This window comes from Dicentrarchus labrax, unplaced genomic scaffold (genome assembly GCF_905237075.1).
Source record: "Dicentrarchus labrax unplaced genomic scaffold, dlabrax2021, whole genome shotgun sequence".
Lineage (NCBI taxonomy): Eukaryota > Metazoa > Chordata > Actinopteri > Moronidae > Dicentrarchus > Dicentrarchus labrax.
Window position 1 is genome coordinate 34,152,123 of NW_026136721.1, and position 17,902 is coordinate 34,170,024.

At 38.9% G+C, this 17,902-nt stretch overlaps 1 protein-coding gene across 1 annotated transcript in view; it reads right to left on the reverse strand.

Moving 5' to 3' along the window:
* The window catches only part of cacna1ab (calcium channel, voltage-dependent, P/Q type, alpha 1A subunit, b), a 179,836-nt gene that overhangs the window by 145,339 nt on the left and 16,595 nt on the right, over positions 1-17,902 (reverse strand). The window lies entirely within an intron of this gene.

A 17,902-nucleotide genomic window follows, 5' to 3' on the forward strand; every position in this document is an offset into this window, starting at 1 on the left:
TCACTCCCCTTCTATATTTCTGTTCCTCCCTCCTTGTTCCATTTTACTTGCTCATTCCCTGCCTCCACATCTTCCCCGTCCCTTACCTTTCTTCATCTCTTCCCCTGTTGTTTTCGTCCGATTCACACTTTGCCTCTTATGATCTCACATCACATTTCACTCCATCCTGTCCCACTCGCCCCTCCTTCATTGCCCACATACAATTCTCCCTCGTTCTTAATCATTCAGCTTCATCTGCTTATGTCTCTCACCCATCTGTTTCCCTTCCTAGAAGCTGCCTTTCATTTTAGTCTCACCATCACTCTCCCTCCATGTCACTGTCCCTGCTCTTTCTGTGCTTTCTCTTTTGACATTTCCATTTTTCTGTTCCTTTCCCTGCTTCTCCATCACCCCTGTGTGTGTGTGTGTGTGTGTGTGTGTGTGTGTGTGTGTGTGTGTGTGTGTGTGTGTGTGTGTGTGTGTGTGTGTGAGTGAGAGGAAGCTGAATCTGGGTTGGTATATTTGTTTGTCCTTTTCTGTCTTAGCAGGACAAGCTTCATAGATATAAGGGAGGAAGTTAACTTGGGACATAAGTGTTTAGACTGGCATCATATGCCATAGTACACAGTCATAATACTGCTCTTTATGTGTGAAGTGGTACAAATCAGACAATAAAATACTAAACCATCAGGAATTTTACACTAAATCAAATCAAATGACAAAATCTTAAATTGTCTAAAAGACTCACTCAAAACTCAGCCAGCTTATTCTCTCAGAAAATTCTTTACAGCACTTCAAATCTGTACAATCAATCAATACAAATCAGTAAATATGGTTAGTTAAAAATTACTTTTAATCGTTTCCTAAACTGCATGTATGCTTGGTATTCTTCAGGAAGATTTGGATCTGTTTGGTGAAAGGTGTAATTTTCCTATAATATGGCAAGCAGCATGATGGGTTTTTGAGAGACAGTGATGTACAGATTTGGTTTAAGACGAGCTCCATTATACTTTCATCAAATATTGGATGCCTCATCCTGAACTTCTGAATTAGTCTTCTCGGTCTGAAATGAAACATGCACAAATTATTGTTCATCTTAAACATTTTCAGAAACAGATGAAGGAAATAAATGAACATTTGAAATGATAGAAACTAAGTGCAAACAGCTGCAGGAATAGTTATTCAAGTGTTTATGAAGAGAGTCATATTTTGAGAAAGTCCTCATACCTAAATGACAAAATAGGTTGTTTGTTACTCATACGAAGAGATGATCAATGCACTGCTCTTCACCAACACGTACACCAAACAAAGAAAACACAAGAGATTACATAGACACTTTATGTTGTACTCAACACAATGGAACAACACAAAGCTAGCAGGGGGAACTAAAAACTGATGAGCATACAAGTAATTAGAGAAAGAGTAATGACAATGTTCACCAAATCATGTGTCCAGACATGTTCATCACACATCAAGTGGCTTTTACTGGGAAATACAGTCACTCACGAGAAATAACAACCTGAAAGTAATCGCTGAGAAACCCAGTGACAAATACAGTTGCATTTGCATTGGGGCACCAGTAGTTCATGGGGGTGAAGAGGATGAACCATCGCTGGTGATGTTCAATTATTAGAGAGAAAATTTGGATTCTACAGTCCCAATGTGGGAAACGTGTGCTGCAGCCATAATTCAAGAAGACAGGTGGATTTACATAAAAATCTGGCTGAGTGCAGCTTTGATGGGCTTAAAAGCCATTTAAAGTTTAAACTCATTTACTAAGTCAATATTTCAACGAAGTAATGGGAGTGAGTGTGTGTGTGTGTGTGTGTGTTTGTGTGTGTGCACCAAAAACGTCCCAAGTGCAAAGGTTTCATTGAGAAAAAGCTGATGCATGAAGGGTAAGGCGGTGCCTTCACTGAATGGTAGTGCCTGGCAGCCGGCCAATCACAAAGAGCGGGCGACCCTGAGTGACAGCTGGAGAGAGAGGTTGAGAGAGAAAGAGCATAAAGGCTCTTAAGAAAAACAGAATGTCATTTACCACAAAATGATGCAGTCATCCTCGAACCAATCAGGAAAGAGTACTCCCTCGTACACTCATTCATTATTCTCTTCGTAAAACTCTCACACTCACTAGCTTACTCTATGGGGAGCAGTAAACTGAGATTTCAGACACTTCTGACTCATCATAACTTTGAATCATCACTGGCAGGTGTTGTATTAATATATCATAGGTAGAATATTGTATTGTGAGATTTAAGAAGAACAACATCACACATTTATCTAATATATAAAATGACCCCTAAGAGCCTGAGTTCCTATATTCTCTATTTTGTTCTCTAAAAAGACAAAGACCACTGTTGTATTTCAACACTGAAAAAGCACAGATACTAATATAGATACAGTTACTAGTAATATTTCAGATGTCTTGGTAAGAGTCCCAGTAAGCCCTGACAGTGAACCAGTATGCTTAACACCAGGACCCGAAACTGAAGCAGCTAAATAGAATTTAGCCATAATTTATTCCATTATTTACAGCTGTACTTTTCCTGCTGTGTCAGCGCTCAATACAAAACCCACAGTTCAACAAACAGTGACTGAGTCCTTATCTCAACAAAAAACTCCTATATATTGTTTGTGGTTAAAGAAAATGACTATCTCAGTAGGAATCCTTTCCATGTTGGCAGATAACAATCTGAGTTGGTCAGTGGCAAATACGAGCACTTTAGGGTGAAGGGTGAGAGCAGATTGAAGGTACTTTTATAGTACATAATATATTAAAGTATAATTGTATTGACCTTGGATTTTTGGATGATCTTTGCCACTAAGATTTATAATATGATTTTTTGTCTCAGCCGTTGACATGTGGGATTTTTTACTGTAAAATGTTTAAGTTATAATACTGGATCATAAACATCCAACATTTTAATTTCAAACTCACCAGCTAATCAACAATACATTTACATGCTGTTTTGTAAGATAAATAAATCCAGAAGGACAAATGATAAATGTGTTGTGAAACTCTATAAGGGCTAAAACTTTGCTGCACTCTACTAATTGCTTTTATTTGCAATGTGAGTGAGAGAGAGAAAAAAGGCTTTCCAAATCTCCACCACTGCCATTATCGCCATGCTGTGCAGCCCAACCCTAAACACACCACCATCCAACAAGGCATTCTCTCCGGGCAGAGAAATGGCTGTGTCATTACAGGAAGATAGCTGTGACTAAGACTATTAGCTAATTGATAGGCTGACTGTGTTGGCCGCTGCTGCGGCTGGCCGTCCAGGCTGACACAACAAAACGAACACACCCAGCTTCTGCAATAATCATTTCGGACTTGCAGAGATGCCCGAAAAATACTTGTGAAGTTTCCTTTTAAAAAGGACTTTCAAACATTTCTGACTGAAGCTTTTTATTCCTTGCAGAATAAAAAAGAATAAATATCCTTTTTCCAACATTTATGTGTTGCACTTTAATTTTGAAAGTACATCTAAACTCTCAGCATAGAGAGGGAAAACTTGCTGAAAATGCAATCCTGCTCACGCAAGCCCAAATGTGAATGGGCTCTATTAGAGATGGTGTAGAAGAAGCAAGCAGCCAAATATCCCCTCCTGTTGGGCTTGAACCCAAAATCCTCCAAACTCCAACCCCCTGGTTTGATTTACACCACGTCCACTCTAATAGTGTATAAAGTGGGAACAGGAATTTGTTTCATACCACTTTGCTCATACATTTCAGCAGATGAGAATAAATGCAGGAAGAAAGCCACTGTCTCCTGTATTGGACACAAATGCAGGGATCAAACCTGTGATTTTTCTGTAAATTGTGGAGAACGTTGAGGAATCAAGGATTCAAGGATTCAAGAACTTTATTTGCCATTTGTGCTTGTACACATAGGTACTCTTGTGCGGTTGTTGCTCAGAGAGTCAAGTCAAGTTTAAAGAGACACACAAGGAAGACATAATCTACAAGGAAGACATAAATCTATCTATAAAACATATACATTATAAATTGCACAAAACCCGTTAAAAATGTAAATTTGCATTGTGAGTTGCACATATATATTGCATATTGCACAGGCCCCGGAGACATTATATACATTATATGCATTATAAATAAATAAGGCACGAGTTAAGTGGTTTAATACAGTATGACGGTGCGTATTAATGCATGAAGTACATGTATTTCCCTATGCGTGGTTTTGGGAAAGGATATTTGTTCAAACTGCTGCCTTTGTGCGCATTTCACTCCTCAGAGAGAACAAACACTCTCCCAGTGGATTTCTCCTCATTAAAATAAAGGACGAATCAATGATTTCTAAACCTTCTATTTATCCAGGAGAGGAATCTGCTGAGCAGACAGGCTTTTTCTGCAGAAAGGCTTTACGGTATTTAATTTCTCACATTTATACATATAATAATACATATATACATCTGGACCAACCTTAAATGTGTTTTTCTGCATATGTGATTTTGATGGTTAAAACTATGTAAAAACCCCAGCAAGCTTTCTTTGTGGCTGACTTTGTAACATACGTTGGAGTGCCAGTGCACCACTTTAAAAAAGATTCTATGTGAAAAGTCTGAAGCTGTTGCTGTTTCATGGTTTGTCCCGATATAACAGGATGGCACTAGTGTATACTGAGGGTGGAAGTATAGTGATGATGTTTGTGTTTTTGCTCCATCTGGGCAGTCCTCTACTGACACCCTGTGGTCACATGAGGTGCTGCCTTAAGTAAACAAGCACACACAAGCACACACACACACACACACACACACACACACACACACACACACACACACACACACACACACACACACACAAAAGCATACAGTAGTGAAAAGTAACTGAGCACATTTACTCAAGTACTTTGTGCTTCTACTCTACACATACAGAGGCAGATTTTGTACTTTTTACTCTGCAAGATTAATTTGATAACTTCAATTACTAGTTACTTTACAGATTTAGATTATAGTAAAAATACAAATTATGATGCATTATTATAGGTTAAGATAAGCCTTTAGTGATCTTTGGGGTATATATTATTATACAATGGGCCATTCTGCATAATTATATTTTTACGTGATGTAAGTAAACATTTTAATGTAGAGCTTTTACTTGTAACTGAGTATTTACCGTGCTATAATTATGTTTACTTAGTACGAAAAAAATCTGAGTGCTTCCTCCACCACTGCACACACATTTGTTATTCCATATTTTTATATTATATTTATATTCTCTAACATAACCACTGAAAACCCCTGAACTTTAATTCTAAGGCAAAACCTTAAAACGAAACTCTAGGCTTGTATGGAAAAGACCTGCATGTATTTGTATCTGCTGTCACCTAGTGGTCACACAAACTACTGCAGCAATTCATTGTTTGTTCCTGTCAACAACCTAACAATCACATCAGTAATGTGATACAAATGTGTGTAAGTGTATGTGCACTATCACTAAGCTGAAAAATTAAACATAAAACAGGTCAACTGTGCACTCAGCCTTTCTCTGTCTCTGCTGAAGCACAGATTGCTCTTCCAGAACCACCATTACCAATGGAGCTTCTCTTTACTGTCGCTTCTCTGTCCTCTGTCTCCACTCATCATCCCTCCCTCATTCTTTATCACCAAAAAGTCATTCTTGAATTCTTAACTTTTCATTTCCACTGCCTCTTTCCCTCCATCTCTCTTGTTATATCCCATCTTTCCACTTGATGACTTTTTAGCCAGATTCTGTATTCGGAGTGACCCCTTAATGAGGCAAAATGTTTCTAACCTGTTTGTTTTGTCAAAATGTTTGCATACAGTTATTTTTGACTGTTCAGACTGGTGTACTTACTTAGTGATCTCAGAATATGAGAAGCTCTACAAGGTGAGCAAACAGGGCACTCCAAAAGTAGCTAATTATAAATGGTACGACGATGAGGCGAGCAGTGCAGGTAACCATCATGAAATAATGCGTGGACACTTCCAAGTTGGAATAATAATAAGCTTGAGCCCCATCTTGGACACCCACACCCATTTGAAAACATTCTAGACACAGGACTGTGATGGAGGTGCAAACTCTTGAAAAAACCCAATCCTTATATCAAGTTCAGAGTGGCTGTGTGTGCGCGCGCGCGTGTGTGTGTGTGTGTGTGTGTGTGTGTGTGTGTGGGCACGGAGCCCACCTGCGTCACAGTGTGTGTCAGCATGACGCATTTGGTCCTGTATCACCTTGTTGTCATACACACCCACACACACACATACACATAGAAGCAGAGGGAGAACTCTGATTTATTCTCTTTAACACATAAAACCAAACACACATCACAGATAACGAGATCACTTATCACCATCAACACAAGAGGGCAGCAGCGTCCCATATGAGCAATCTCACACTTTCTCCTCATACTAAGCTCTGGTCCTCTGCGAGTGTGAGTGTGTGTGTGTGTGTGTGTGTGTGTGTGTGTGTGTGTGTGTGTGTGTGTCAGTCTGAGTGGTTGTCAGTTAAAGAACCATCAGACCTTTGATCAAACTGACTGGCCAGTGGGGTGGGGTGGTCTGTGTGTGTGTGTGTGTGTGTGTGTGTGTGTGTGTGTGTGTGTGTGTGTGTGTGTGTGTGTGTGTGACATTGGAGGAAGTAAAGGAAAAGAAGGAGGATTGGGATGAGAGGGATAAGGACAGATGAGGAGAGGAGGGATGAAGGCTCCCGGATATAAGCCTAATAATTTGAGAATGTCCTAACCAGACAAACAATACAGTTTTTTCCATCCACTCAAACATTTAAAACAACCTCCTAATGACTCCAATGCAGCAATGCCACATGCACAGTTGTATGGACTATGAAAAAGTATAAAAATAAAATAAAAACAACCTTTGTTTACTGAACAGCTCCTGCTATTGTGGGAATAACTGTCCTTCTTTCAGAGGCAAAGTAGTGCAACACCGTTAAACCAAGGCAAAACCTCTTTGGGACAAGGTCGTGGAGGATTGTTGGACAAACACCTCATGTGACATCAGCCCAGGAGACCAGCAGGAACAGCTGAACATGGTGATATATTCTAATTAAAGGAGAAACTTTTAAGTTAAAAAAGGGGGGATTCAACCTTGAGTTTCAATGACAGTTAATGAGATTTTGATTGTGCTCTTAATTACAGGTTGGAACTCCCAAACTATAAATCCTGAGTTATAGTTTTCCATTCTGAGAGGAAGAAGTCTTGTGGGAACATTTTGATATATTATATGTGTATAAGACTGAAAACTGCAGTTCTGTGGAGACGTCCACAGTGTGGATACACTAATTACAGAAAATGTCAAAGGTGCCTCGGAGAAATTAAGTCAATATACTACACATTTGTTTAGCCAGCAACATTTTTATTGGAAGCATAATTGCAGGATTATGTTCACTGAAAAAATGTTTTCCAGTTACAGTAGGAAAGTTTCGCATTGTTTTTTCTTCAACTTGAGAGCAGTGTTCTGGCTGGAGCTTATCCCAGGCCAGAGGAGGGATACACCCTGGACAAGTTGCCAGTTCATCACAGGGCTGACACATAGAGACAAACACACTCCCATTCACACCTATGGGTATTTTAGAGTCACCAATTATCCTATTAACCTGCATGTCTTTGGACTGTGAGAGGACGCCGGAGCACCCGCAGGAAACCCATGAGGACACAGGGAGAACATGCAAACTCCACACAGTTCCAACCCAGAACCTTTTGTGCTGACAGTGCTAAGCCACTTCACCACCAGGCCACCCATCTTGAATGATAAGAGGTAAATTATTAATGTTTGTGCTACATTGTCATTCACTTTTTCATACCACACAAAGACCACAATATCTCTCTAAAATTAACATTGTGCTATGATTACATAATAAAATAGTTTAATCATGCTTTGGTTGCTATGATTGGATATTGTCTTGCAAGAATGGACATTGTAGAAAAAGAATAATGCAGTATGTTGTCAGTGAACAGTGTGTTCAGAATTAAGATTTTGAGGCTTGGCAGATACATTCATTAACAAAGTTTTTAAATACGCTGATAAAAAAATGTAATCCGGGCATCATTATGTTTGCTATTGCAAATCAGTAGTAATTTCTAGGAGACAGGGTTGCAAATGTAATGATCATGCACCTTACTGTGCTGATCTAGACATGAGTTTCCTTTTGAACTTGAATCGACTGAATAAACCTGATTTTACTTTTCCTAACTTGATTGAATGCAACCAATCACTGTAGAGGAAAATATGCTGCAGTTATGTTAATAAACCCCAAACAGCCTGTTTGAATAGAGCTGTGTGCTCTGGAAACTAAATCACTTTTCATGAAACCAAACAACCTTGGCTGAAGAAAAAAATGCCACCACTGTGCTTCATAGGCATACAGGCACATTGATTTATCACAAAAAACAGCATTAAGTTGTTGCTACTAATCAGAATACAAATTTTCAGATTCATGGTATACAAGGGAGGAAGAGGGGTGTGTATGATCAAAAGGGGCAGGGAGAAAAGGGAAGGATGAAAAAAGGTGAAGAGAAAAAGGAGAAGGGTGATAAGGGATAAATGAATGAATGGGAGCTAAAAGGAAAGAGTGGAAGACGGAGAGAAGGGAGGGAAAGAGATTGGGAGGAGAGGAGGGGGCTGGTGGGTGAATGGAAAAGAGAGATGAAAGGAGAGAGAGGGAGAAGGAGGATAAATATTAAAATGAATGATGTGCACTCTCCAGTCAGAAGTGCAGCTGGCAGCAGAGTGGTGTCGCCAAGCCAGCAAAACAAACTGACTGATGCTGGCACTAATACAACCCAACAGAAAAACAGTCACTGAGGGAGAGACAGAGCGACAGAGACGAGGGGAGGGAGCTTTTACTTTTCCCCTCCTTTATGATGTCTCCAAATGCCACTCACACAACCATATCTCTAAAACAACTGTACGTAATTGTCCGGCAAGTGTTACATTTTTGTACTGTACAGATGTTTGGGAGGTGGTCAGAGTCTTCAAACTTTAGAAAAGTGTTCCAATAAGGACCTTTGAATGGATGTAAAAAAAAAAAGGTTAGGCTGAGGTATAGTAGGTCTCCTTAATTTGTCTAAAAAAAAGTAATGTAGATGCATCATCTTGTTTTCAAGGGGGTCCCAAACAAATGCTCACAAATGGAAAACAGAACAGTACAGAACAAACAACTAGCAAACAATTAAACAACAAACTAGACAACAAAAAAATAAATAAAATATAAACAACCATAGATAAAAAAATTAGAGTCATTAAAGTTGATTAAGATGATATTCTATTCTATTCTAGAACGAAAAATTATCAATCTATAGATAAAAGAATAGTGATAATATTATGAATGACCTAGTATAAATATAAAATTAAAGTCCATCAGATTTACCGTAATTACAAGTTAAAACCAAAGAGCTATAGATTTGGAGTTGACGTTCTGCCTCACACCAAGAACCATTAAAATTGATTGCGTAATAATTTGTTAACTGACAACCAAGTTTATTAAAGGGACATTGTGTAGTGTTTTAAGTATTTTATTAGCTAAAATCAATGTAAATCATAAATGTGTCCTCATTGGTATAAAATTACCTCTGCCAATGATCTGACTTATCCTTGTAAGCGAAGAATTTCTTATCTGTATATAGATTGGACGGGCAAGTCCATGGAGGCTTCCATGTCGTTCTGCCATTTTGAAAAACTATAATCGCCGAGAGGGACATAAAGCACTATCCTACCTGTCTAGCTAATCCACAACGCGTTTTTGTTCAGAGCCAGCGTCACGTGACTGAAACCAGCTCTAACGGAGAAGGAGATCAGTGAGAGGCGCTTGTCACTGCCCCGGCACATTTGAAAGTCTGCACTGCACTTTAGTTAATAATGGAGGATCATACTTATGCCGAGCCACAGGAGAAGGAATCCTCGTTGCCAAAAAAGCGAAAAAGGGAATTAAAAAGGCAATGTGACCGGCGAATTCAAAAAACGAGGGAAAACATCGGGGTAGCTTTTCCCAGGTGGAAAGAGCTAATAATGGAGAAAGACTTTCAAAGGGACGCTGAAGTTGCCTGCTTTCTCCTCGACAGGTAGGCTTCTTGGTACATAACGGCTACCGTAGTTGCAATACGCATTTGAAAACGCGAGGCACTAGAGAGCACTATTCGTTTGAATGCAAAATACAATTTCACCGCTAGATGGGAGAAATTCCTACACAATGTCCCTTTAACAGTATTAAAATTTCAGGGCATCTTGTATTTGTGATATAAAAGCTTTTGGCATGATCTGTGATCTGCATATAATTGTGCACAACAATTGGACAAAATGGTCATTAATAAATACAGAGAAAAGCAGTGGTTCGAAAGTAGAACCTTGAGGCACACCTCTCTGCTGAGTAAAAGTATAAGGTCTTCTTCCACATTGCTACCCTACACATAAATGAATGAAGTTTGGTTTTGAAGAGTTTGGATAATGATTTTGTTAAATATAAATTATGCAATTAAGTCAAACATAATTCAAATGATGCAACTAATCAACAATTGGAAACTTAATGGCCACCAAATAAATCAAAACATTTACAAGTCTATCATGTTTTTAACCTTAGTTAGTTTACTGGGTTATATATAATCAGATGTGATTAGCAGTGTGATATTCAGAAATTGCAGACCTTCAGCAGTTTTCAACATAGCCAAAATTCAATTAAGCAGTTAAGAGCGATGACAGTTTGCCCAATACATATCCAGCATGTCAGTGTCAGGCAGAGCCAAGCCTTCAGACTTCACTGTCTTTGGATGTTGACTTGTTTACAACTTGTCTGATCGTCTGACTGACTGTGTTTCTTGCCCTGTCAGACTTCATTGTAGCTTCAGATGTCGCTGTGTCAACAATTAACTTTGTCACTACAATTTTGTCAAACTGATAACACTGATGGCCAAAGCTACAATAAATAACTGTGAGAATGTACTTTCCAATTATGAATGCATAAATACCCGAAAGATTATTTTATATCATATAGGTAATTTATTCTTATTATCCAAGACAGTAATCAGGTAATTGCAATGCATGTATATGCACAGTCAGATTTCCTGTGTAACTTTGTGTGTATTTAAATCATGTAATGGTCACCACCATCACTAAAATGCTTACAGCAAGTCTGTTAATGGCAGCTATGAAAACAGAACAAAACTAGTGCTTCTCCTTAGCACTGTAAGCATACAAGCTGACCATCTGTGAACCTGTACACTCTCTCTGCCTCTCTCTGTCTTTCTCTGTCTCTCTGTCTCTGAAGACGACTCGTGCTAGATGCCAGGTCTGACACTTGTCTGGTTATGAAGGGACAAAAACTACTTGTGTAATATTTATTATGCACCTGAAAGGAATTAAAAAATAAATCTATCTGCTCACACCACCGCCACACAAAAGCACACACACACACACACACACACACACACACACACACACACACACACACACACACAGTGGTTTGTGGGGGCGACAGCTTTTGGCAAGAAGTTGTGGCTTTAGTGTGAGGGCACTGCAAATGGCTGTCACGTCCCTCCGAGGAGAAAAAGGAAGGAGGTGAAAAAAAAGACAAAGAGGAAAGAAGAAGGTTTTGCTTTGATGATTTTAGTTAAAATACTTAGTTATTTAAATAGAATAAACTACAGGCAACCAATAAATTATAATCATAATGTATCTTTGGTGTGAATTTAACCAATCCAAACTACTGCTGCACATCAATACAAATGGGAAACATAATGAGACAAAATGTCCAGGAATGTAAGTTCCTTAAATTAGAAAAGAGACAATCATTTGTAGGCATCATATTTCAGCCCAGCCAAAGCGTGAAACAGACCACTGATCCACTGGAGGATACCGTATCCGTGTCACATTTTGCCTCACATAGATGTGGAAAGTACATGTATGTGTGAGTGCCGTACCAGCAGGTGGCGATGATGACAGGATCAAAGGAACATAGTATGCATAGGCAGGAGGTTGGGATGGATGGATGGATCAAACACAGGACATTCACACAGGAGATTAGGGTTCGTTTTCCATTTAAAACCAATAGTCAGTATTGTCTCATTTTAACTTACATAAATTAGTTAACTTGTTTAACACATGTAACGTAACTTGGACCAGCCGTGGTCTGACAGAACTATTGCACGCTTTGGTGTTATACTGTTGCATATTTCATGTGCCATGTATTCATTTAAAGTAAGGGTGAAGTAAATCATTGACCAACAATTGTCATACTAAAGATGTGTGAAGCCAAATATGTTGATCGCCCTCTGGTGGCTGACTGCAGTATAGGTCATAAAGCAATGTTAGTGATGGGAAAATGGGCCAAATTAAAAATCAAAGTACACTTTAAATACTTTTTTCCCGAATACGGTTTCTGGCATTTTAGGTAGATCTTATCATGCTGATGTATGTTCAAGTGTTAATTTTCTGATAAGTTCAGTTTTAATTACTTATTTGATGCTATAAAAAGAGGGTTTCACATCATGACTGATAGCTGAGCCTTGCTCGAGAGTCCAACCCCTATCACTGCTGCACAGACTCTGAATGGCAAAATATGGCAGTGGCTGTATCCGGGATATTCTGGCTTAATTTTTGTACAGTGGGAGGAAGTGGAGACACAACGTCCATCTTTTATATGTCAATGGTGTTCTTCTGAGGACAAGCTTCTATTCTCCATCACTGAACTGTCAGCATGATAGCGGGTGTGCTGTTTGTACAAGTCAGAGGACAGCTGATTTGATTAGCCATGATTGATGTCAACCACAGTACGGGCATCACCCCAGGTGTCTTTACTTGTGAAGTGACAAAAAATATGGTGCACTTGTCCAGGTGTGATACTGCAGTAAATTGAGTATGTAATCACCATTCACTATATTAACCACCTAAACACAAGCAAACAAAGTTTTTCCACTTGATACACACAGAAGTTAGTTAGTAATAAGACTAGGGTTATAAGAAGAGGGTTAGGTGATTTGCAGAAGGCTTTTTCAAATCTTAATTAATGAGGTCTCACTCATTCACTTAACCAGGACCTAGCACACTGATATTGCATATTAAAAGTGCATAGTGGTTCACTTGTTTTCGGATCATTTATTGTCACGAGAAAGACAAAAACATCATGTCTTGCTTCAACAAGCTTCCATGCTCAGCAGGTGAATACGTGACCCTCTGACCCTGCCTTTGCCTATTTTTGCCTCGTGTTTTCCCAAACCACAGGCTTTCTCAGCTTACTGTGACCTTTAGGAATGTCACAGCCTAAAAAACGCATCTACAGTGTCTGAATGCTGGTGACAACAAAGAGGTTAAAGAAATACGAGCATGACAAGGACAGTGTCTGGTTTGACCTTAAAGGCTAGCTTTAGAAAAATGAAACAGGGTAAGGAAGTCAAATGAGATGTTGATTCTTCCACAGCACCCTACAATTAACGTGGCTAATTCACCATCCATGGTTAGTCCACAAGATGTGTCCCATTACAAACTTTCTCATGACCCCCTTGTTGCTCTGTTTTTATGGAGCCCCCAAACATGCAAAATGTAATAAAAAGTTAAAATATGAATGAATACATCAATAAATTATAATGTTACTTCAATAATTAAACTAGGGTGTAAAAATAAATCTAAAGCTTTGTCCTTATTCTCCAGTCAGTTGGTAGAAATGGCACATTATGCATAGCTTTGTGGTGGTGATGTTGGTCACTTGATCCTCCACTTTGGTCCAGAGTGAAGTATTTCAACAATATTCATGTTCTCCAGTAGATCAATCCTTTATCATTGTGGGGATTCACTAACTTTTCCTCTAGCGCCACCAGCAGGACAAACTTTTCACTTGTGCTGGGATATATTTCAACATGTACCAAGTGGATTGGCAAAACTTCTTGTAGAGAAGAGTTATGTTCAAATTGGTTTTCAGTGGCATGACATTTGGATTATGACCAAATATTCGCAGAACTAAAGACATTCCCCATGACCTCAGCTGTACTTTATGTTTAGAGCTGAGCAGCTAATGTTAGCAAGCTGATATTCTGACATTAATACTCGTTAAACTGACATTAGCCATTAGCTCAAAGCACTGCTGTGCCTAAGTAGTTTGCAGAACCACTAACATGGCTTTATGCTCTTAGTACTGTTTTCCTTCACCTTTCTTCAACGGTTTAATTTTTCTATTCAGGAAAAGTCTGCAAACACACCCTCAATCTAACAGTCTCCAGTCTTAACGGTTAATGAGAGAGCCTGTCAACCTGACTTACACACACTTCTCCAAAACTGTAACTGTCCACAGGGTACATCACTAAACAACATCAATTGTGAATAGAGTGCCAGGGACGCTTTTTCTCCCCCCCAAGTTTCAGATGGATTTTTACTGATGGTGAAAACAACAGTCACCATCATAACACTGCAAATATCATTAGGATATCATATCATAGAGTTACTGTTACTTACTTAACATACTGTTGTATCTCACTGTAGTCAATCATCTCATGTTCATTATATTATATAGAGAATATTTATAATCTGTATATAGTTTTAGTTGTTGTAATATCTTTTATCTCATCTTAATTAACTGATATGTTATTTAGCTATTTGATTGATTTTATTATTTTCTGGCAACATACAGAATCTCTGTGTTCTGCCAATAATGTACTCATTGAACTGAACTGGTGCCAGACAGCACGACAGCAGAGACAGGTGATGCAGCAGAAGCCGTAAGCATGCTTTCAATCACAATTACAGATGAGCTGTTGCAGCCATTGGTCCTGCTGCAGTATATCCCATTTGGGTGTGATCAACTGGTCGACATGGACTACCTTAGAGACTGGGGATGGGGGGCATTAAAAGTGAGGAGGTGACAGAAAGGGGGAGAGGCAGTCACACAGGACCAGAGGATAATAAAATCTATCTAACCTATTGGCAATCTTTCCATCCGTGGATCTACTGCATGACAGGGTAAGTGGGGTTTTAACCTGTCATGTCTAATAAAAATCAGCCTAGCCCCCCCAGGCTTCGCTGACACACCTGGTCTGATCTGCAACTGGGTCAGCAGCTGTCTGCCTGTCTGTCTTTCTGCTTGTTTGTCTGTTATAAAAAACAAGGCAATATAAAGTCACCACCTACTGCCTCTGTTACAAAGCTCAGGACTTAGCAGGCTCAAGGACATGGTGCCTTGTTACAGGAAAAGCCCAGTCAGAAGTCAAATCAGGTAACATTTAGGGCAATTGTTCTCGACCGTGTGGCAACCTGAGTGAATAGTCTACATGTTCTCATCGCAGTCAAACTCACTTTCATTTCACTGATTACTTCCTCTTCTCTGTTTGAAGGTGTGTTAGTCAGTCCAATTGCTGTACAGTTTGATTGCAAAAAAAAAACCTGCAGACTCTTCTGCGACTCGCTATTGAGAGATACTGCACAAAGAGTTTATTTCCATTCTAACAAATATATATAGCAGCTATAAAGTGACAAGTTTTCTTGTTTTCCGTGCCCAGACTATGAAAATCATATGACACTGGATGCTAATTTCTATGTTAGTGGCATTAATAGTCCACGTTTCAGAAAAGTAAATCTAAAACCTTGAAAAGAAACACTTTCACTACATAAAATATAGAATAAAAGAAAATTTATGTTTCAGTGTGTGACAGGGCTGAGAAAGGCAAAAAAAAAGTATTGATATCTCAAAACCAAATGCTGTTGGCTGCTGGCAGCAGTCTATACAGTATGTGATTATCCAATCTACAAATACAGCTTGTGTTGTTAAAGAAAACATCCTCTTCCCAAGCTGTCTTTCAGAGACAAACAATCAATGAAGACACAAAGCTATTGATTTTCTTAGTTGCTTGAATCACTTTTGTACTAAAAGCTCTAGCACTATTTGGACATCATGTATTGATTTTGCAATGAATCTTATAGCTTCCAGTTCTTGGCCAAATTACTATCTGATGAACCACTAGTTGAAAAGTTTAGTTCTGTTGTCCACCCTTAATTGGAATATGAACAGTGGTGTAGTGCAGCGTATACACAGGTATACGGTAACTACTTATTTTTCAGTCTACATTGGGTATATCTACTTCTGAATCCTATCTGATGCAGATCATTCAGTAGTGTTCTGCCTGATAAATGTCTGTGGGCCAGTATTGATTGCAAAATCTGCACCTCTTCTGTGGCTGATGTTTATTTCATAATGATCCTCACTCCCTGATGTCAAGTAGCAAAAGTTATGTGCGAATACTACTGGCCCATATTTGGGTTTGCTAAATTTACAAGTATTGAGATGGAAGGGCCACTTTAAAAAAAAAGGTGGCATAAATTAAAGAGAGTAGGCCCACTTCTCCAGGCACCATTACACCACTGGATACGAAGAACCAAAGAACACACGCTGAAAAGGCCTTGTGTTGAGTGAAATCATTCAAGCGTTGGCTTATTCGCCAATTTATTATTTCAAATCTGTTCTTCTCTTTGTTTGTTTTTAACAACACATATTGGACAGAACTGATTTGTCTCCTTCTGTTCATTTAATCCTTCAACACATCCTTCACATTTTTGATAAAACTACAAATAGCAACGTTCATCCACTCCTCCTCATCAGGTAGTTTCAAATTGTGACCATTTGTCTTGGTTTGATATAAATTGTCAGAGTCTGTTGAGAATGTTTCCCTAAACATATTACAAAGTTTGATCGACGCAACTGCATTTACACCTGTTTGGAACTGCTTTGAAAACTCACATATCAGAGTGCCAGACACCTTTTATAGCTGTCAAATGCTTCTATTTGACATGCAACCTAATATAACCCTCCTTTGCGCCACTTCCTTCCAAGTCTTTTTCCATGAAGACTTTGTCTACACCCTGTATTTGATAATTATGGCTATGAACCAGGAACTTCGTAGGATTGCTAGATCCCAGATATGATTACCGCAATTAGTATTGAACAATAGTAATTATGTTTTATGGTTCTTCCCCTGTCTCTAGGTAACCTGTACAGAGCCTACGTTAGGTAAGTAGCAAATAAGCCTAAGGAGTTTTGCGCATATGAGATATGAGGTGTGCAGGATAATGAATAATGTCTCCATGGGAAACAGGTGGAGGAGGTGGGAGGGTGAGAGGCAGATAGAGGGATGGACAGAGAGGTGTTCTGAAAACTTCTGACACAAGCTGATTTCCTGATACCACATGGAAAATTACCATCATTGTTAGTTACACATTGGTTTCTGCTTCAGTTAGAAGCATTAATCACAGTTTAAAGCTCCAATAATCAACATATATATATTCTGATATTTACATTGAATCAACTGACTACGTGTGACATGAAAGGTCACTTTAAGTATCACCCAATTCTGCAGCTCTGCTCAGTAATTTAGCCTCTTTAAGCTAGTTGTTTTGGTTTTACTGCACATTTACTGTTTTCATTCAGTCTCCCTGCTCTCATCAATCTCATTTCCAGCAGCAGCTGTTTTCAACAAACAAGCTCTGATAAACCTACTGTATGCTGCCTGGCATGTCTCCTTCACCAATTATGCTCTCATGCCTTAAGAGTAGTGATGGATTCTGGATAACATTTTCCTGCATAGGCAGTTTCAGTTGACTGGCAGCTTGGATGGGCATGAAACTCCCAGTTAAGTGTACAAAAGATGCCTTAAAAAATAGTTCTTTGACATCAACTCAAGTAACAACTACGTGTAGAAGTCAGCTTGACTTCCAAAGAGCATTTTGGTAAAAAACCACAAAGAATCACAAGGCTTATTATTTTGAAGTGACAGCAGAGAGCAGCCATTATACTTTGTAGAACTAATAATATATTCAGCAGTTTTAAATCAGTTTTGATTGTCAAAGTCAGATAGATTAGGCAACAGTGGGTGGAGTTTTGTGTTCTGAATTTGATACACGTTTAATTCCCATCTTTTCATCATAGAAATGGACACCAATGGCTGATATTTAGAGAC